This window comes from Pleurodeles waltl, unplaced genomic scaffold, assembly GCF_031143425.1.
Source record: "Pleurodeles waltl isolate 20211129_DDA unplaced genomic scaffold, aPleWal1.hap1.20221129 scaffold_67, whole genome shotgun sequence".
Taxonomy (NCBI): domain Eukaryota; kingdom Metazoa; phylum Chordata; class Amphibia; order Caudata; family Salamandridae; genus Pleurodeles; species Pleurodeles waltl.
Window position 1 is genome coordinate 60,823 of NW_027150384.1, and position 21,352 is coordinate 82,174.

Here is a 21,352-nt window from a genome sequence, read left to right on the forward strand (position 1 = left end):
GATATTAGCTTGCTTGTAATTAGTACGGGACTGAAAATTTTAAAATAATACAAAACTAAAGAAATGAATGTTAAATTATTAAAACTACAGCAGGTTCTACCGAGATTCAAACTCAGATCGCTGGACTCAAAGTCCAGAGTGCTAACCATTACACCATGGAACCTTCCATTGACAAGCATGAGGTGCGTTAGTAGTGAAATGACAGTATCCTGTAGTGTGCACGTCTCCTTGTAAAAGTCCTGATGTTTTTCAGATGTCAGGTTATTAATGGCAAGGAACACAAGCATTGGCAAAGCCAATAGGTATCGCCTATGTGATAGCTACTGGTTTTGCCAGTGATTTAGCCATGCTGCAACATGGCTGAAAGTAAAGGAAAAAAGCTGTATATGACACAGCCAGCATTGATCACTTCATAGTGCTTTTTTTTACATTCATCCATGCTGCACTGAAGCCAGAGCTGCTGTACAATGTGGCTAAAAAAACATTCACAAAACCAATAGATCCCACATAGGCAAGATCTATTAGCTTTACCAAGGCTTGTTTGTCATCTGGAGCCATTGTGGTACTGCCATGAAAGAGCTGCCAACAATAGCCAGGCCCTGTTCATTCTGCAATTCGGGTCATCATTCACACTGCTGTCAAGAAACCACTAATGTTTTATAAAAACACAGCTGAGTGATTTGAGCTAAAAAAAAAGTGTTTGCTCCTTAAGTGCATTTTTCAGTCCGGGGGGGGGGGGGGGGGATTACATACATTGCAGTGTTGAACCAACGCTTCTGCATTTCTGGGATGCATATGTTACACTTGTACTGATCCTGTTTTGTGATGACATTTGTGGCATATCAACGTGCTAAATAAAAAGACATTTGCGCTGACTAACCAGGGCAAATACGTTCAAATGACGATGCCCAATTGCTGTAGCATCAGTGCAGGGTATGTAATGTAGCGCCTGGGGTCTAGCTTCTATGCCCCAACCATAATCTCCCTTCTGGTGATGCGTGTCACGAGCTACACTTTATGTGGAAGCGCGAGGGCTACCTGAAGAAGTCAAAGACACGCAGGCAGCCGTGGGACTGACACTGTGCTCGAGAGCGCCTAGCAGCAGAGTTTCTAGGTGCTTCCAGGGGTGAGATGATGGCTGTCAGGCCTTTGCTGGGAGCCAGGGGGGGACGAGGAGTTTTCACAACAGAAGCTTGTCTCAAAAAGGTGGGTTGGGCTAGGGCAGAGTCAGTCATGGGCAGCCTCCAAGATGGCTCACTAGTAAAGTGCCCCCTGCTGGTACCTGAGCATGACTTACAGGTCACATTCTTAAATCCGAGCCGAGTGGGCTCAACGCTTTTCCCTCACAAGGTATATAAAGTGGCTGCTATGAATACTGGTTATTTACGGTGCTATGAAGGTGACATATGGAAATAGCAAACACTTTAGAAATCAGGTCACTTTACTTTCCTTTTGTTGCACAAGAGCACAGAACCGGATGAGCAGCTCCTCACGTGCACTGTGGCTGGCCAGGGATGGACACTTTACAGAACCAGTGCTGAGCCTCTTAAGCAGAGCTGGATCTGTTCAAGTCTGTGCAAACCCTGGGCCTGCTCACAGCCTGGCAAGCTGCAGACAATGTTGGGTGCAGCCTTAAATGTGAAATCGTTCCAAGTTGCCACTGTTTGTAGTGAGTTTAACAGACACTGTCTCTGGCTTCCTTCCTGCACGAGGCCAGGTAGGAAGCAGTATCACTCCCCCCATCCTGTGTGTTAGAGAATGGTTTCCATTGCAGTGGGAGGCGGGGCCGTCCATGCCAGGTTTTCAAGGTGACCTCGGACGAGCTTAATATGTAACTGTTGTTCATTTCTGGCAATCATATATATATCTTGTGGATATCCTGCAAATCCGGCATGGATCCGACTCTACTGGACTTATGTTGGGCACCCTTGCACTAGAGCAAGGTTTTTTATGTAAAACTGGTAAGTGTTAATATTGTCATTGTTCACGCCTTCACCAATCACAGGGGGGGGCAACATGCCTGCATCCTCACCGCACACTCCCTATCATTCTTACACTGAGCGCCAAGCTTTCCAAAGTTGAAGAATCTACACAACTTTCAGCATTCCTGCTGAGTTCATTGGCCGACATACTTGTTGTGATGGTTTTGCCATTTTATTTCCTGAGCTGTACTTTTCTCAAGAAAGTTAGTTCCCATTATTTTTAATAAACCATTGAGAATGCTGAGAAATCACTTTGTGCGTCTGCGACAAGACACATTTATTTTTTTGAATTCTAAGTAAAGGTAATCAAGATGGAAAGACAATGGCTGTATGACTGACTTCAACAGAAAGCCCTCCCCCATGCTTGCTGCTGAAATATTGAGATATTAGAAAAGCACTGAAAATGTGCATTGCTAAAGCGGCATGTGTTTTCCAGAGTACGCAAATGAAGAGGAAAAGCACGCCTTGCCAATTAAAATGCAGAGTCACCCTTTGTAGTTATTGTGCGATGAGTTTCCAAAAAGTACTCCGGTGGTAGATGAAATGATGCTGATTGTAGGTTTGTGATGCTGGAGAATGAGATAGGCATCTGAAAATAAACAGCATGCATCCTGAAGACACAGCTTGATATGTGACCTCGGTCTTTAAATGCCCAGCACACATACACATGATCACCATGGGCCCCACTGCTGGCAGGTACATAACCTGAAGGCTGCAGTCACATGATGCTTCCGTCCCTTCGATAGCTCAGTTGGTAGAGCGGAGGACTGTAGTGGTGAAGCTGATATCCTTAGGTCGCTGGTTCAAATCCGGCTCGAAGGATTTTTTTTCGTATTTGCTCTTCATATTTCTTTTCACATTCTGAAATTAAAATACGCCATGTTTTGAAGCAACGACGCTAGAGCTTGACAATTGTTTTTGTCTCCCCCATTTTTCTCAGATGGCACCAAGAAGTGAATTTAGCCAGAGCAGAAATGGACGGAGGTGCAGCCGCTGATCCCAGGGATTGTCAGAGAGAGAAAAGGAGGAGTCTGTGCAGAGGAAGCTGTAAATCAGTGATACAAAGAGAGCGGCTCTTTCCTTGCACAGATGGGGTCAACACTGACATTTCTGTGGGTGCAGCGCCCCCAGCAGGGGGACAGGTAGAACAATCAGTAGGAGGTCAGGTACCAGGGAGTCATCAGTTCCTCGTTAGTATAGTGGTCAGTATCCCCGCCTGTCACGCGGGAGACCGGGGTTCAATTCCCCGACGGGGAGACTATGTTTATGACTTAACCATGTTTACACTTTAGAAATACATTTTGTTATTTGTTTCGTTTACAATCTCGACATTTTAGAAGTATTGCGATTTAATGTATATGAAGTGCACTGTATAATATGATCAGTGGCAGCATATAGAATTGTAATAAATACCAACACCGAGGCGCCTCTAGCAGAGCGCTGGAAGGCTTGGAAATCCAACAGAGAAAGCTTTCAACATGAAGGAATCAAGTTTTGGGAACACATTTGTACATTTTGATTTTAAGTTATGGACCACTTAGTCGACAGCGAATGTTTAATATTTACAGAAAAACAAAGTACTATGTGGTGAACAATTGGTACTGGCTGTTTTGCTTGATTATCAATTCCACGTAATCGCGTCATGGTTAATTTCAAATGTATTATAAGCTTCATCACTATTACTTTTTCTAGTTGCGCCTCTGATTTTCAACTAAAACTATATATCATCTATACAAACAATTAGAACCAAACTGTATCTTTTTTAATAACGAACGTACTTTTCTGAAATTGGAGTGAATGCAAGTTGTAGTAACGAAGAAACGTAGGCTTCCGGGTAGTGTATTGGTTATTCATGTTTTTAGGGTCGAGCCTGCGTTGCATGCGCTCGCGCTTGCGTATCGCAGCGAGACGCTTTAGTGTTTAGAAAAGGGCTCGGAGCCCTGTCAACGTCACGTCAGTGTTTTTTATTGGTACGTGGGCTTGCCTAATAAAATCCGCTTGCTTTCATTAGTCGAAGGCACGCATAGGTCATGCCTTTTCCGGTGGCTCGCCCTCCTCCAGCGCAGCGACCAAGTACAGAAAACATGCGAGGCTCGCTGTTTTCCATCGGGCTCATGGACTTCTTTTTCTCTCATTCACGAGCGCGATCTCGCTTGGCAGAAGTCGAGCACTTTACATAATTAACTTCACTTTTTCGGGTTATGTACATAAATGCACTTTTGCCCGATAGGTGAAAAGTCGGGTTAGGAGTTTACAACGCGATCAGCTGTAACATGAGCAAACGCGAGACCGGTTGCATTGCAAATGCTTGTTTTAATAGTTTGTGTCTCCGTCAAGTATTCTCCATCTATTTAATGTAAATCTATTTAATGTGCAGTATCTCTTTCTTCATGGTCTCCATGAATGCAGTGTGTCTTCCATGTCTGGTGTTTTATTCTGGCTTTTTGTATATCTTGGTCAGTCGGCGAAAGCGTAGGTTTAAGCCTGTGTGGTGATGTCTGGTCCACACTGCTGTAAAGAGAGCAGCGACCCCCGGCGAGGCTTCTTTCAGACTAAGGGGGGAGGTGATGAGAGACCTGGACACCTGTAAAGATACCTGTGAGCTCTCCAAAACAACAGAGCCCCTCCATGGGCTCTTGGCTAGGACGTTAGACTGAAGCTCTAAAGATCCCAGGTTTCCACAGTGACTTTTTGTTTGATATCCATTACCTTCAGTGCTGAGTAGTCAAACTTTAAACCCTCTCAAACTTGGTAAAATAAAACATTACTTTAACAACATCAATCTATTTCCCTCCACATTCCAGCTTCTTTCTTTCTTCACCCCTCATTTCTTTCTGAGCCCCCTTCAGTCCGTCTTTATTTTCTTTATTGGAACAAGTTTCTCAAAGCCCTACTCAGTGTGAGTCTCAGAACTGAGAGAATACTATCACAGGCTGTAAGTTCACTGCTAAGAGGAAAGTTTTACTCCTTGTATGAAGGTCCGAAAGAGTGGAGTGCAACTTTCCACAAACTACTATTTAAATACAATCTCCCGGACCTTCCGTAACCTGAGTCTAGACAGAAATATTTAGAATTCTTCTCTGAAAAAGTGGCAACCCTCCTGCAGGGCTTGAAAGCAGACAATACTCATCATTAGAATCCACAGCCAGCAACACTAGAAAACTGCCACTCATGACCAAGTTAGCAGCAAGTTGGGCCACGGGGATGCTCTCTATGCTTGAAACATCAGATAACTCACTAGAAAACTACCTGGAATTTGGCACCCAGACTCATCCTCAACCTCCCGCTCTGAATTCACATCTCACCATACCTCAGAGAGCTCCACTGTCTCCCGAAACAGAAATGAACTAATTTCAAACACCTTACATACACATTCAAGGCACAACACAACGTAGGCCCCACCTACTTGACCAGTTGCTTCTCTTTCCACAACCACCAAGAGACTTCCATCTACTCAGGGCTCCTACTCACACACATCCCATACATACAGAGAACCAGATCAGGAGGATGGGTGTTCTGTTGCATCACTCCTAAAGCATGGAATGGACTCCCATTTCACACAAGAGCATTTTATTCTCTTCTTCAATTCTGCAAGAAGTTGAAGACCTGCGTTTTTAATAAACCAACCTACCTTAGACAGGGCTACACACACACACGCCTGCTCAGCGCCAGGAAACCCTTGCAGGTGATTGCGTGCCTTACAAATACCCATTACGTTACAGATGCACCCCCAGGGCTCCACCAGATGTTTCACAGCAATGGGTGTGACAGAGCATAACATGGCTGTGCCTTTATGCTTTCTTTGGTAGAAGAGAAGGACAGCATTTACCTTCATATATTGTGTGAAAAACTATACCCATGTAAATGTGATGCATTAAAAGACCACAACATTATGGTGCCTTTGTGAGTGATATTACACTTGTTAGATATAAACTGCTTTTATGAAATGTTAACCAGATGCATTTATACCTTGGTATCTTAACAAATGATATATTTTATAGTCACTCATCATTTACTGTGTTTAAGACAATTGCATTTGTAAAAACATAACTAAAATGTGCTTCCATTCCATTGTTCAAGCTGGAGTTAAGGTCTGCCAATTCCTATGTTTAATTTCAACATGAAACTTGCTTTGTTTGTGCGCTATTTTTCTTTCGTCTGCAGGTGATAGGTAAGGAAGAGAGAGTTGGGTTGCCAAGGACGAAACTTGGTAACAAGGAGCTACAAGAACGGCTCCCTTACTATATTCCTGGGCATGGATGTAATCCAAGGTGGAGCAGATGTGTTCAGAAGAGGATAAAAGTGAATTGGACATAATTCACAATGGTGTCTTGTTAGTAATTGTTTCTTTGGGTGTGATGTCAGCTACTGGAAGGCTCTGGGGTGATTAAAGTGTTGTTCAGTTAGGCAGAGATTCAGAATCTTTTTGCCCCCTTGACTAGAGTGGACTCTAAGGGAAAGATAACTCTCCTTGACTAAGTGGCAGTCGCGACTCACAGGGGTTACCAGAGGTGGGGTGGAGAGCGGGGTGTGGGGAGGCAAGGAGAATATTAACAATATTAAAAAGTTAAAAAACTAAAAACTTACCTGCTCCGTCGCACCGCTGCTCCTCCGTCAGCAGCAGGCTCCCAGCCTGCCCTGCGGCCAATCCTGACGCTGCTCAGAGAAGCGTTAGGATTGGCTGGGAGTGCCCAGCCACGGTGCTCCCAGACAGACTGGGAGCCTGTGCCTGCTCTCTCCAGCCCGGCAGCAGTGTGCCCCAGATGGCCGGCCAAACACACATGTGCACTGAGGGGAGTGCACAGTGCACTCCCCTCACTGCTCGTCACCCCCAATGCCCCACCCCTTTATAATTCTCAGTAAAATGTACATGCGACATCAGCTCCCGCGAGTTTCTGTAGTGTAGTGGTTATCACGTTCGCTGCCCCCGTGAAAGGTCGCGGGTTTGAAACTGGGCGGAAACACTTTTAACACTTCCATCTACCTTGTTCTGCATTATTATTAATATCTATGACCACCTAACTTGTTCTGCATTATTAATATATATGACGAGCGATACTTCTGTGCTACAATTTTAATTGATATCATCCATATAGTAACATATTTCAAATAAACAAGATAAGCAACGCATAGATGATGTAAACTGTGCAAAAGATATTAGCTCGCTTGTAATTAGTACGGGACTGAAAATTTTAAAATAATACAAAACTAAAGAAATGAATGTTAAATTATTAAAACTACAGCAGGTTCTACCGAGATTCAAACTCAGATCGCTGGACTCAAAGTCCAGAGTGCTAACCATTACACCATGGAACCTTCCATTGACAAGCATGAGGTGCGTTAGTAGTGAAATGACAGTATCCTGTAGTGTGCACGTCTCCTTGTAAAAGTCCTGATGTTTTTCAGATGTCAGGTTATTAATGGCAAGGAACACAAGCATTGGCAAAGCCAATAGGTATCGCCTATGTGATAGCTACTGGTTTTGCCAGTGATTTAGCCATGCTGCAACATGGCTGAAAGTAAAGGAAAAAAGCTGTATATGACACAGCCAGCATTGATCACTTCATAGTGCTTTTTTTTACATTCATCCATGCTGCACTGAAGCCAGAGCTGCTGTACAATGTGGCTAAAAAAACATTCACAAAACCAATAGATCCCACATAGGCAAGATCTATTAGCTTTACCAAGGCTTGTTTGTCATCTGGAGCCATTGTGGTACTGCCATGAAAGAGCTGCCAACAATAGCCAGGCCCTGTTCATACTGCAATTCGGGTCATCATTCACACTGCTGTCAAGAAACCAGTAATGTTTTATAAAAACACAGCTGAGTGATTTGAGCTAAAAAAAAAGTGTTTGCTCCTTAAGTGCATTTTTCAGTCCGGGGGGGGGGGGGGATTACATACATTGCAGTGTTGAACCAACGCTTCTGCATTTCTGGGATGCATATGTTACACTTGTACTGATCCTGTTTTGTGATGACATTTGTGGCATATCAACGTGCTAAATAAAAAGACATTTGCGCTGACTAACCAGGGCAAATACGTTCAAATGACGATGCCCAATTGCTGTAGCATCAGTGCAGGGTATGTAATGTAGCGCCTGGGGTCTAGCTTCTATGCCCCAACCATAATCTCCCTTCTGGTGATGCGTGTCACGAGCTACACTTTATGTGGAAGCGCGAGGGATGCCTGAAGAAGTCAAAGACACGCAGGCAGCCGTGGGACTGACACTGTGCTCGAGAGCGCCTAGCAGCAGAGTTTCTAGGTGCTTCCAGGGGTGAGATGATGGCTGTCAGGCCTTTGCTGGGAGCCAGGGGGGGACGAGGAGTTTTCACAACAGATGCTTGTCTCAAAAAGGTGGGGTGGGCTAGGGCAGAGTCAGTCATGGGCAGCCTCCAAGATGGCTCACTAGTAAAGTGCCCCCTGCTGGTACCTGAGCATGACTTACAGGTCACATTCTTAAATCCGAGCCGAGTGGGCTCAACGCTTTTCCCTCACAAGGTATATAAAGTGGCTGCTATGAATACTGGTTATTTACGGTGCTATGAAGGTGACATATGGAAATAGCAAACACTTTAGAAATCAGGTCACTTTACTTTCCTTTTGTTGCACAAGAGCACAGAACCGGATGAGCAGCTCCTCACGTGCACTGTGGCTGGCCAGGGATGGACACTTTACAGAACCAGTGCTGAGCCTCTTAAGCAGAGCTGGATCTGTTCAAGTCTGTGCAAACCCTGGGCCTGCTCACAGCCTGGCAAGCTGCAGACAATGTTGGGTGCAGCCTTAAATGTGAAATCGTTCCAAGTTGCCACTGTTTGTAGTGAGTTTAACAGACACTGTCTCTGGCTTCCTTCCTGCACGAGGCCAGGTAGGAAGCAGTATCACTCCCCCCATCCTGTGTGTTAGAGAATGGTTTCCATTGCAGTGGGAGGCGGGGCCGTCCATGCCAGGTTTTCAAGGTGACCTCGGACGAGCTTAATATGTAACTGTTGTTCATTTCTGGCAATCATATATATATCTTGTGGATATCCTGCAAATCCGGCATGGATCCGACTCTACTGGACTTATGTTGGGCACCCTTGAACTAGAGCAATGTTTTTTATGTAAAACTGGTAAGTGTTAATATTGTCATTGTTCACGCCTTCACCAATCACAGGGGGGGGCAACATGCCTGCATCCTCACCGCACACTCCCTATCATTCTTACCCTGAGCGCCAAGCTTTCCAAAGTTTAAGAATCTACACAACTTTCAGCATTCCAGCTGAGTTCATTGGCCGACATACTTGTTGTGATGGTTTTGCCATTTTATTTCCTGAGCTGTACTTTTCTCAAGAAAGTTAGTTCCCATTATTTTTAATAAACCATTGAGAATGCTGAGAAATCACTTTGTGTGTCTGCGACAAGACACATTTATTTTTTTGAATTCTAAGTAAAGGTAATCAAGATGGAAAGACAATGGCTGTATGACTGACTTCAACAGAAAGCCCTCCCCCATGCTTGCTGCTGAAATATTCAGATATTAGAAAAGCACTGAAAATGTGCATTGCTAAAGCGGCATGTGTTTTCCAGAGTACGCAAATGAAGAGGAAAAGCACGCCTTGCCAATTAAAATGGCGAGTCACCCTTTGTAGTTATTGTGCGATGAGTTTCCAAAAAGTACTCAGGTGGTAGATGAAATGATGCTGATTGTAGGTTTGTGCTGTTGGAGAATGAGATAGGCATCTGAAAATAAACAGCATGCATCCTGAAGACACAGCTTGATATGTGACCTCGGTCTTTAAATGCCCAGCACACATACACATGATCACCATGGGCCCCACTGCTGGCAGGTACGTAACCTGAAGGCTGCAGTCACATGATGCTTCCGTCCCTTCGATAGCTCAGTTGGTAGAGCGGAGGACTGTAGTGGTGAAGCTGATATCCTTAGGTCGCTGGTTCAAATCCGGCTCGAAGGATTTTTTTTCGTATTTGCTCTTCATATTTCTTTTCACATTCTGAAATTAAAATACGCCATGTTTTGAAGCAACGACGCTAGAGCTTGACAATTGTTTTTGTCTCCCCCATTTTTCTCAGATGGCACCAAGAAGTGAATTTAGCCAGAGCAGAAATGGACGGAGGTGCAGCCGCTGATCCCAGTGACTGTCAGAGAGAGAAAAGGAGGAGTCTGTGCAGAGGAAGCTGTAAATCAGTGATACACAGAGACCGGCTCCTTCCTGGCACAGGCGGGGTCAACACTGACATTTATGTGGGTGCAGCGCCCCCAGCAGGGGGACAGGTAGAACAATCAGTAGGAGGTCAGGTACCAGGGAGTCATCAGTTCCTCGTTAGTATAGTGGTCAGTATCCCCGCCTGTCACGCGGGAGACCGGGGTCCCGACGGGGAGACTATGTTTATGACTTAACCATGTTTACACTTTAGAAATACATTTTGTTATTTGTTTCGTTTACAATCTCGACATTTTAGAAGTATTGCGATTTAATGTATATGAAGTGCACTGTATAATATGATCAGTGGCAGCATATAGAATTGTAATAAATACCAACACCGAGGCGCCTCTAGCAGAGCGCTGGAAGGCTTGGAAATCCAACAGAGAAAGCTTTCAACATGAAGGAATCAAGTTTTGGGAACACATTTGTACATTTTGATTTTAAGTTATGGACCACTTAGTCGACAGCGAATGTTTAATATTTACAGAAAAACAAAGTACTATGTGGTGAACAATTGGTACTGGCTGTTTTGCTTGATTATCAATTCCACGTAATCGCGTCATGGTTAATTTCAAATGTATTATAAGCTTCATCACTATTACTTTTTCTAGTTGCGCCTCTGATTTTCAACTAAAACTATATATCATCTATACAAACAATTAGAACCAAACTGTATCTTTTTTAATAACGAACGTACTTTTCTGAAATTGGAGTGAATGCAAGTTGTAGTAACGAAGAAACGTAGGCTTCCGGGTAGTGTATTGGTTATTCATGTTTTTAGGGTCGAGCCTGCGTTGCATGCGCTCGCGCATGCGTATCGCAGCGAGACGCTTTAGTGTTTAGAAAAGGGCTCGGAGCCCTGTCAACGTCACGTCAGTGTTTTTTATTGGTACGTGGGCTTGCCTAATAAAATCCGCTTGCTTTCATTAGTCGAAGGCACGCATAGGTCATGCCTTTTCCGGTGGCTCGCCCTCCTCCAGCGCAGCGACCAAGTACAGAAAACATGCGAGGCTCGCTGTTTTCCATCGGGCTCATGGACTTCTTTTTCTCTCATTCACGAGCGCGATCTCGCTTGGCAGAAGTCGAGCACTTTACATAATTAACTTCACTTTTTCGGGTTATGTACATAAATGCACTTTTGCCCGATAGGTGAAAAGTCGGGTTAGGAGTTTACAACGCGATCAGCTGTAACATGAGCAAACGCGAGACCCGTTGCATTGCAAATGCTTGTTTTAATAGTTTGTGTCTCCGTCAAGTATTCTCCATCTATTTAATGTAAATCTATTTAATGTGCAGTATCTCTTTCTTCGTGGTCTCCATGAATGCAGTGTGTCTTCCATGTCTGGTGTTTTATTCTGGCTTTTTGTATATCTTGGTCAGTCGGCGAAAGCGTAGGTTTAAGCCTGTGTGGTGATGTCTGGTCCACACTGCTGTAAAGAGAGCAGCGACCCCCGGCGAGGCTTCTTTCAGACTAAGGGGGGAGGTGATGAGAGACCTGGACACCTGTAAAGATACCTGTGAGCTCTCCAAAACAACAGAGCCCCTCCATGGGCTCTTGGCTAGGACGTTAGACTGAAGCTCTAAAGATCCCAGGTTTCCACAGTGACTTTTTGTTTGATATCCATTACCTTCAGTGCTGAGTAGTCAAACTTTAAACCCTCTCAAACTTGGTAAAATAAAACATTACTTTAACAACATCAATCTATTTCCATCCACATTCCAGCTTCTTTCTTTCTTCACCCCTCATTTCTTTCTGAGCCCCCTTCAGTCCGTCTTTATTTTCTTTATTGGAACAAGTTTCTCAAAGCCCTACTCAGTGTGAGTCTCAGAACTGAGAGAATACTATCACAGGCTGTAAGTTCACTGCTAAGAGGAAAGTTTTACTCCTTGTATGAAGGTCCGAAAGAGTGGAGTGCAACTTTCCACAAACTACTATTTAAATACAATCTCCCGGACCTTCCGTAACCTGAGTCTAGACAGAAATATTTAGAATTCTTCTCTGAAAAAGTGGCAACCCTCCTGCAGGGCTTGAAAGCAGACAATACTCATCATTAGAATCCACAGCCAGCAACACTAGAAAACTGCCACTCATGACCAAGTTAGCAGCAAGTTGGGCCACGGGGATGCTCTCTATGCTTGAAACATCAGATAACTCACTAGAAAACTACCTGGAAGTTGGCACCCAGACTCATCCTCAACCTCCCGCTCTGAATTCACATCTCACCATACCTCAGAGAGCTCCACTGTCTCCCGAAACAGAAATGAACTAATTTCAAACACCTTACATACACATTCAAGGCACAACACAACGTAGGCCCCACCTACTTGACCAGTTGCTTCTCTTTCCACAACCACCAAGAGACTTCCATCTACTCAGGGCTCCTACTCACACACATCCCATACATACAGAGAACCAGATCAGGAGGATGGGTGTTCTGTTGCATCACTCCTAAAGCATGGAATGGACTCCCATTTCACACAAGAGCATTTTATTCTCTTCTTCAATTCTGCAAGAAGTTGAAGACCTGCGTTTTTAATAAACCAACCTACCTTAGACAGGGCTACACACACACACGCCTGCTCAGCGCCAGGAAACCCTTGCAGGTGATTGCGTGCCTTACAAATACCCATTACGTTACAGATGCACCCCCAGGGCTCCACCAGATGTTTCACAGCAATGGGTGTGACAGAGCATAACATGGCTGTGCCTTTATGCTTTCTTTGGTAGAAGAGAAGGACAGCATTTACCTTCATATATTGTGTGAAAAACTATACCCATGTAAATGTGATGCATTAAAAGACCACAACATTATGGTGCCTTTGTGAGTGATATTACACTTGTTAGATATAAACTGCTTTTATGAAATGTTAACCAGATGCATTTATACCTTGGTATCTTAACAAATGATATATTTTATAGTCACTCATCATTTACTGTGTTTAAGACAATTGCATTTGTAAAAACATAACTAAAATGTGCTTCCATTCCATTGTTCAAGCTGGAGTTAAGGTCTGCCAATTCCTATGTTTAATTTCAACATGAAACTTGCTTTGTTTGTGCGCTATTTTTCTTTCGTCTGCAGGTGATAGGTAAGGAAGAGAGAGTTGGGTTGCCAAGGACGAAACTTGGTAACAAGGAGCTACAAGAACGGCTCCCTTACTATATTCCTGGGCATGGATGTAATCCAAGGTGGAGCAGATGTGTTCAGAAGAGGATAAAAGTGAATTGGACATAATTCACAATGGTGTCTTGTTAGTAATTGTTTCTTTGGGTGTGATGTCAGCTACTGGAAGGCTCTGGGGTGATTAAAGTGTTGTTCAGTTAGGCAGAGATTCAGAATCTTTTTGCCCCCTTGACTAGAGTGGACTCTAAGGGAAAGATAACTCTCCTTGACTAAGTGGCAGTCGCGACTCACAGGGGTTACCAGAGGTGGGGTGGAGAGCGGGGTGTGGGGAGGCAAGGAGAATATTAACAATATTAAAAAGTTAAAAAACTAAAAACTTACCTGCTCCGTCGCACCGCTGCTCCTCCGTCAGCAGCAGGCTCCCAGCCTGCCCTGCGGCCAATCCTGACGCTGCTCAGAGAAGCGTTAGGATTGGCTGGGAGTGCCCAGCCACGGCGCTCCCAGACAGACTGGGAGCCTGTGCCTGCTCTCTCCAGCCCGGCAGCAGTGTGCCCCAGATGGCCGGCCAAACACACATGTGCACTGAGGGGAGTGCACAGTGCACTCCCCTCACTACTCGTCACCCCCAATGCCCCACCCCTTTATAATTCTCAGTATAATGTACATGCGACATCAGCTCCCGCGAGTTTCTGTAGTGTAGTGGTTATCACGTTCGCTGCCCCCGTGAAAGGTCGCGGGTTTGAAACTGGGCGGAAACACTTTTAACACTTCCATCTACCTTGTTCTGCATTATTATTAATATCTATGACCACCTAACTTGTTCTGCATTATTAATATATATGACGAGCGATACTTCTGTGCTACAATTTTAATTGATATCATCCATATAGTAACATATTTCAAATAAACAAGATAAGCAACGCATAGATGATGTAAACTGTGCAAAAGATATTAGCTCGCTTGTAATTAGTACGGGACTGAAAATTTTAAAATAATACAAAACTAAAGAAATGAATGTTAAATTATTAAAACTACAGCAGGTTCTACCGAGATTCAAACTCAGATCGCTGGACTCAAAGTCCAGCGTGCTAACCATTACACCATGGAACCTTCCATTGACAAGCATGGGGTGCGTTAGTAGTGAAATGACAGTATCCTGTAGTGTGCACGTCTCCTTGTAAAAGTCCTGATGTTTTTCAGATGTCAGGTTATTAATGGCAAGGAACACAAGCATTGGCAAAGCCAATAGGTATCGCCTATGTGATAGCTACTGGTTTTGCCAGTGATTTAGCCATGCTGCAACATGGCTGAAAGTAAAGGAAAAAAGCTGTATATGACACAGCCAGCATTGATCACTTCATAGTGCTTTTTTTTACATTCATCCATGCTGCACTGAAGCCAGAGCTGCTGTACAATGTGGCTAAAAAAACATTCACAAAACCAATAGATCCCACATAGGCAAGATCTATTAGCTTTACCAAGGCTTGTTTGTCATCTGGAGCCATTGTGGTACTGCCATGAAAGAGCTGCCAACAATAGCCAGGCCCTGTTCATACTGCAATTCGGGTCATCATTCACACTGCTGTCAAGAAACCAGTAATGTTTGATAAAAACACAGCTGAGTGATTTGAGCTAAAAAAAAAGTGTTTGCTCCTTAAGTGCATTTTTCAGTCCGGGGGGGGGGGGGGATTACATACATTGCAGTGTTGAACCAACGCTTCTGCATTTCTGGGATGCATATGTTACACTTGTACTGATCCTGTTTTGTGATGACATTTGTGGCATATCAACGTGCTAAATAAAAAGACATTTGCGCTGACTAACCAGGGCAAATACGTTCAAATGACGATGCCCAATTGCTGTAGCATCAGTGCAGGGTATGTAATGTAGCGCCTGGGGTCTAGCTTCTATGCCCCAACCATAATCTCCCTTCTGGTGATGCGTGTCACGAGCTACACTTTATGTGGAAGCGCGAGGGATGCCTGAAGAAGTCAAAGACACGCAGGCAGCCGTGGGACTGACACTGTGCTCGAGAGCGCCTAGCAGCAGAGTTTCTAGGTGCTTCCAGGGGTGAGATGATGGCTGTCAGGCCTTTGCTGGGAGCCAGGGGGGGACGAGGAGTTTTCACAACAGATGCTTGTCTCAAAAAGGTGGGGTGGGCTAGGGCAGAGTCAGTCATGGGCAGCCTCCAAGATGGCTCACTAGTAAAGTGCCCCCTGCTGGTACCTGAGCATGACTTACAGGTCACATTCTTAAATCCGAGCCGAGTGGGCTCAACGCTTTTCCCTCACAAGGTATATAAAGTGGCTGCTATGAATACTGGTTATTTACGGTGCTATGAAGGTGACATATGGAAATAGCAAACACTTTAGAAATCAGGTCACTTTACTTTCCTTTTGTTGCACAAGAGCACAGAACCGGATGAGCAGCTCCTCACGTGCACTGTGGCTGGCCAGGGATGGACACTTTACAGAACCAGTGCTGAGCCTCTTAAGCAGAGCTGGATCTGTTCAAGTCTGTGCAAACCCTGGGCCTGCTCACAGCCTGGCAAGCTGCAGACAATGTTGGGTGCAGCCTTAAATGTGAAATCGTTCCAAGTTGCCACTGTTTGTAGTGAGTTTAACAGACACTGTCTCTGGCTTCCGTCCTGCACGAGGCCAGGTAGGAAGCAGTATCACTCCCCCCATCCTGTGTGTTAGAGAATGGTTTCCATTGCAGTGGGAGGCGGGGCCGTCCATGCCAGGTTTTCAAGGTGACCTCGGACGAGCTTAATATGTAACTGTTGTTCATTTCTGGCAATCATATATATATCTTGTGGATATCCTGCAAATCCGGCATGGATCCGACTCTACTGGACTTATGTTGGGCACCCTTGCACTAGAGCAAGGTTTTTTATGTAAAACTGGTAAGTGTTAATATTGTCATTGTTCACGCCTTCACCAATCACAGGGGGGGCAACATGCCTGCATCCTCACCGCACACTCCCTATCATTCTTACACTGAGCGCCAAGCTTTCCAAAGTTTAAGAATCTACACAACTTTCAGCATTCCAGCTGAGTTCATTGGCCGACATACTTGTTGTGATGGTTTTGCCATTTTATTTCCTGAGCTGTACTTTTCTCAAGAAAGTTAGTTCCCATTATTTTTAATAAACCATTGAGAATGCTGAGAAATCACTTTGTGCGTCTGCGACAAGACACATTTATTTTTTTGAATTCTAAGTAAAGGTAATCAAGATGGAAAGACAATGGCTGTATGACTGACTTCAACAGAAAGCCCTCCCCCATGCTTGCTGCTGAAATATTCAGATATTAGAAAAGCACTGAAAATGTGCATTGCTAAAGCGGCATGTGTTTTCCAGAGTACGCAAATGAAGAGGAAAAGCACGCCTTGCCAATTAAAATGGCGAGTCACCCTTTGTAGTTATTGTGCGATGAGTTTCCAAAAAGTACTCCGGTGGTAGATGAAATGATGCTGATTGTAGGTTTGTGCTGTTGGAGAATGAGATAGGCATCTGAAAATAAACAGCATGCATCCTGAAGACACAGCTTGATATGTGACCTCGGTCTTTAAATGCCCAGCACACATACACATGATCACCATGGGCCCCACTGCTGGCAGGTACATAACCTGAAGGCTGCAGTCACATGATGCTTCCGTCCCTTCGATAGCTCAGTTGGTAGAGCGGAGGACTGTAGTGGTGAAGCTGATATCCTTAGGTCGCTGGTTCAAATCCGGCTCGAAGGATTTTTTTTCGTATTTGCTCTTCATATTTCTTTTCACATTCTGAAATTAAAATACGCCATGTTTTGAAGCAACGACGCTAGAGCTTGACAATTGTTTTTGTCTCCCCCATTTTTCTCAGATGGCACCAAGAAGTGAATTTAGCCAGAGCAGAAATGGACGGAGGTGCAGCCGCTGATCCCAGTGACTGTCAGAGAGAGAAAAGGAGGAGTCTGTGCAGAGGAAGCTGTAAATCAGTGATACACAGAGACCGGCTCCTTCCTGGCACAGGCGGGGTCAACACTGACATTTATGTGGGTGCAGCGCCCCCAGCAGGGGGACAGGTAGAACAATCAGTAGGAGGTCAGGTACCAGGGAGTCATCAGTTCCTCGTTAGTATAGTGGTCAGTATCCCCGCCTGTCACGCGGGAGACCGGGGTCCCGACGGGGAGACTATGTTTATGACTTAACCATGTTTACACTTTAGAAATACATTTTGTTATTTGTTTCGTTTACAATCTCGACATTTTAGAAGTATTGCGATTTAATGTATATGAAGTGCACTGTATAATATGATCAGTGGCAGCATATAGAATTGTAATAAATACCAACACCGAGGCGCCTCTAGCAGAGCGCTGGAAGGCTTGGAAATCCAACAGAGAAAGCTTTCAACATGAAGGAATCAAGTTTTGGGAACACATTTGTACATTTTGATTTTAAGTTATGGACCACTTAGTCGACAGCGAATGTTTAATATTTACAGAAAAACAAAGTACTATGTGGTGAACAATTGGTACTGGCTGTTTTGCTTGATTATCAATTCCACGTAATCGCGTCATGGTTAATTTCAAATGTATTATAAGCTTCATCACTATTACTTTTTCTAGTTGCGCCTCTGATTTTCAACTAAAACTATATATCATCTATACAAACAATTAGAACCAAACTGTATCTTTTTTAATAACGAACGTACTTTTCTGAAATTGGAGTGAATGCAAGTTGTAGTAACGAAGAAACGTAGGCTTCCGGGTAGTGTATTGGTTATTCATGTTTTTAGGGTCGAGCCTGCGTTGCATGCGCTCGCGCATGCGTATCGCAGCGAGACGCTTTAGTGTTTAGAAAAGGGCTCGGAGCCCTGTCAACGTCACGTCAGTGTTTTTTATTGGTACGTGGGCTTGCCTAATAAAATCCGCTTGCTTTCATTAGTCGAAGGCACGCATAGGTCATGCCTTTTCCGGTGGCTCGCCCTCCTCCAGCGCAGCGACCAAGTACAGAAAACATGCGAGGCTCGCTGTTTTCCATCGGGCTCATGGACTTCTTTTTCTCTCATTCACGAGCGCGATCTCGCTTGGCAGAAGTCGAGCACTTTACATAATTAACTTCACTTTTTCGGGTTATGTACATAAATGCACTTTTGCCCGATAGGTGAAAAGTCGGGTTAGGAGTTTACAACGCGATCAGCTGTAACATGAGCAAACGCGAGACCCGTTGCATTGCAAATGCTTGTTTTAATAGTTTGTGTCTCCGTCAAGTATTCTCCATCTATTTAATGTAAATCTATTTAATGTGCAGTATCTCTTTCTTCGTGGTCTCCATGAATGCAGTGTGTCTTCCATGTCTGGTGTTTTATTCTGGCTTTTTGTATATCTTGGTCAGTCGGCGAAAGCGTAGGTTTAAGCCTGTGTGGTGATGTCTGGTCCACACTGCTGTAAAGAGAGCAGCGACCCCCGGCGAGGCTTCTTTCAGACTAAGGGGGGAGGTGATGAGAGACCTGGACACCTGTAAAGATACCTGTGAGCTCTCCAAAACAACAGAGCCCCTCCATGGGCTCTTGGCTAGGACGTTAGACTGAAGCTCTAAAGATCCCAGGTTTCCACAGTGACTTTTTGTTTGATATCCATTACCTTCAGTGCTGAGTAGTCAAACTTTAAACCCTCTCAAACTTGGTAAAATAAAACATTACTTTAACAACATCAATCTATTTCCATCCACATTCCAGCTTCTTTCTTTCTTCACCCCTCATTTCTTTCTGAGCCCCCTTCAGTCCGTCTTTATTTTCTTTATTGGAACAAGTTTCTCAAAGCCCTACTCAGTGTGAGTCTCAGAACTGAGAGAATACTATCACAGGCTGTAAGTTCACTGCTAAGAGGAAAGTTTTACTCCTTGTATGAAGGTCCGAAAGAGTGGAGTGCAACTTTCCACAAACTACTATTTAAATACAATCTCCCGGACCTTCCGTAACCTGAGTCTAGACAGAAATATTTAGAATTCTTCTCTGAAAAAGTGGCAACCCTCCTGCAGGGCTTGAAAGCAGACAATACTCATCATTAGAATCCACAGCCAGCAACACTAGAAAACTGCCACTCATGACCAAGTTAGCAGCAAGTTGGGCCACGGGGATGCTCTCTATGCTTGAAACATCAGATAACTCACTAGAAAACTACCTGGAAGTTGGCACCCAGACTCATCCTCAACCTCCCGCTCTGAATTCACATCTCACCATACCTCAGAGAGCTCCACTGTCTCCCGAAACAGAAATGAACTAATTTCAAACACCTTACATACACATTCAAGGCACAACACAACGTAGGCCCCACCTACTTGACCAGTTGTTTCTCTTTCCACAACCACCAAGAGACTTCCATCTACTCAGGGCTCCTACTCACACACATCCCATACATACAGAGAACCAGATCAGGAGGATGGGTGTTCTGTTGCATCACTCCTAAAGCATGGAATGGACTCCCATTTCACACAAGAGCATTTTATTCTCTTCTTCAATTCTGCAAGAAGTTGAAGACCTGCGTTTTTAATAAACCAACCTACCTTAGACAGGGCTACACACACACACGCCTGCTCAGCGCCAGGAAACCCTTGCAGGTGATTGCGTGCCTTACAAATACCCATTACGTTACAGATGCACCCCCAGGGCTCCACCAGATGTTTCACAGCAATGGGTGTGACAGAGCATAACATGGCTGTGCCTTTATGCTTTCTTTGGTAGAAGAGAAGGACAGCATTTACCTTCATATATTGTGTGAAAAACTATACCCATGTAAATGTGATGCATTAAAAGACCACAACATTATGGTGCCTTTGTGAGTGATATTACACTTGTTAGATATAAACTGCTTTTATGAAATGTTAACCAGATGCATTTATACCTTGGTATCTTAACAAATGATATATTTTATAGTCACTCATCATTTACTGTGTTTAAGACAATTGCATTTGTAAAAACATAACTAAAATGTGCTTCCATTCCATTGTTCAAGCTGGAGTTAAGGTCTGCCAATTCCTATGTTTAATTTCAACATGAAACTTGCTTTGTTTGTGCGCTATTTTTCTTTCGTCTGCAGGTGATAGGTAAGGAAGAGAGAGTTGGGTTGCCAAGGACGAAACTTGGTAACAAGGAGCTACAAGAACGGCTCCCTTACTATATTCCTGGGCATGGATGTAATCCAAGGTGGAGCAGATGTGTTCAGAAGAGGATAAAAGTGAATTGGACATAATTCACAATGGTGTCTTGTTAGTAATTGTTTCTTTGGGTGTGATGTCAGCTACTGGAAGGCTCTGGGGTGATTAAAGTGTTGTTCAGTTAGGCAGAGATTCAGAATCTTTTTTCCCCCTTGACTAGAGTGGACTCTAAGGGAAAGATAACTCTCCTTGACTAAGTGGCAGTCGCGACTCACAGGGGTTACCAGAGGTGGGGTGGAGAGCGGGGTGTGGGGAGGCAAGGAGAATATTAACAATATTAAAAAGTTAAAAAACTAAAAACTTACCTGCTCCGTCGCACCGCTGCTCCTCCGTCAGCAGCAGGCTCCCAGCCTGCCCTGCGGCCAATCCTGACGCTGCTCAGAGAAGCGTTAGGATTGGCTGGGAGTGCCCAGCCACGGCGCTCCCAGACAGACTGGGAGCCTGTGCCTGCTCTCTCCAGCCCGGCAGCAGTGTGCCCCAGATGGCCGGCCAAACACACATGTGCACTGAGGGGAGTGCACAGTGCACTCCCCTCACTGCTCGTCACCCCCAATGCCCCACCCCTTTATAATTCTCAGTATAATGTACATGCGACATCAGCTCCCGCGAGTTTCTGTAGTGTAGTGGTTATCACGTTCGCTGCCCCCGTGAAAGGTCGCGGGTTTGAAACTGGGCGGAAACACTTTTAACACTTCCATCTACCTTGTTCTGCATTATTATTAATATCTATGACCACCTAACTTGTTCTGCATTATTAATATATATGACGAGCGATACTTCTGTGCTACAATTTTAATTGATATCATCCATATAGTAACATATTTCAAATAAACAAGATA

General features: G+C 44.4%; 4 non-coding genes across 4 annotated transcripts; all 4 read left to right on the top strand.

The window, feature by feature from the left end:
• Positions 1 to 2,718: 2,718 nt before the first annotated feature.
• TRNAY-GUA (transfer RNA tyrosine (anticodon GUA)) lies at positions 2,719 to 2,804 on the top strand. The gene is given in 2 exon segments: positions 2,719 to 2,755; positions 2,769 to 2,804. It is a non-coding gene; the product is annotated as a tRNA-Tyr (tRNA).
• Positions 2,805 to 3,167: 363 nt separating this feature from the next.
• Positions 3,168 to 3,239, top strand: TRNAD-GUC (transfer RNA aspartic acid (anticodon GUC)). Its single transcript has one exon. It is a non-coding gene; the product is annotated as a tRNA-Asp (tRNA).
• A 6,611-nt stretch (positions 3,240 to 9,850) lies between these two features.
• On the top strand, positions 9,851 to 9,936 carry TRNAY-GUA (transfer RNA tyrosine (anticodon GUA)). The gene is given in 2 exon segments: positions 9,851 to 9,887; positions 9,901 to 9,936. It is a non-coding gene; the product is annotated as a tRNA-Tyr (tRNA).
• A 7,038-nt stretch (positions 9,937 to 16,974) lies between these two features.
• Positions 16,975 to 17,060, top strand: TRNAY-GUA (transfer RNA tyrosine (anticodon GUA)). The gene is given in 2 exon segments: positions 16,975 to 17,011; positions 17,025 to 17,060. It is a non-coding gene; the product is annotated as a tRNA-Tyr (tRNA).
• The last annotated feature ends 4,292 nt before the right edge of the window (positions 17,061 to 21,352 follow it).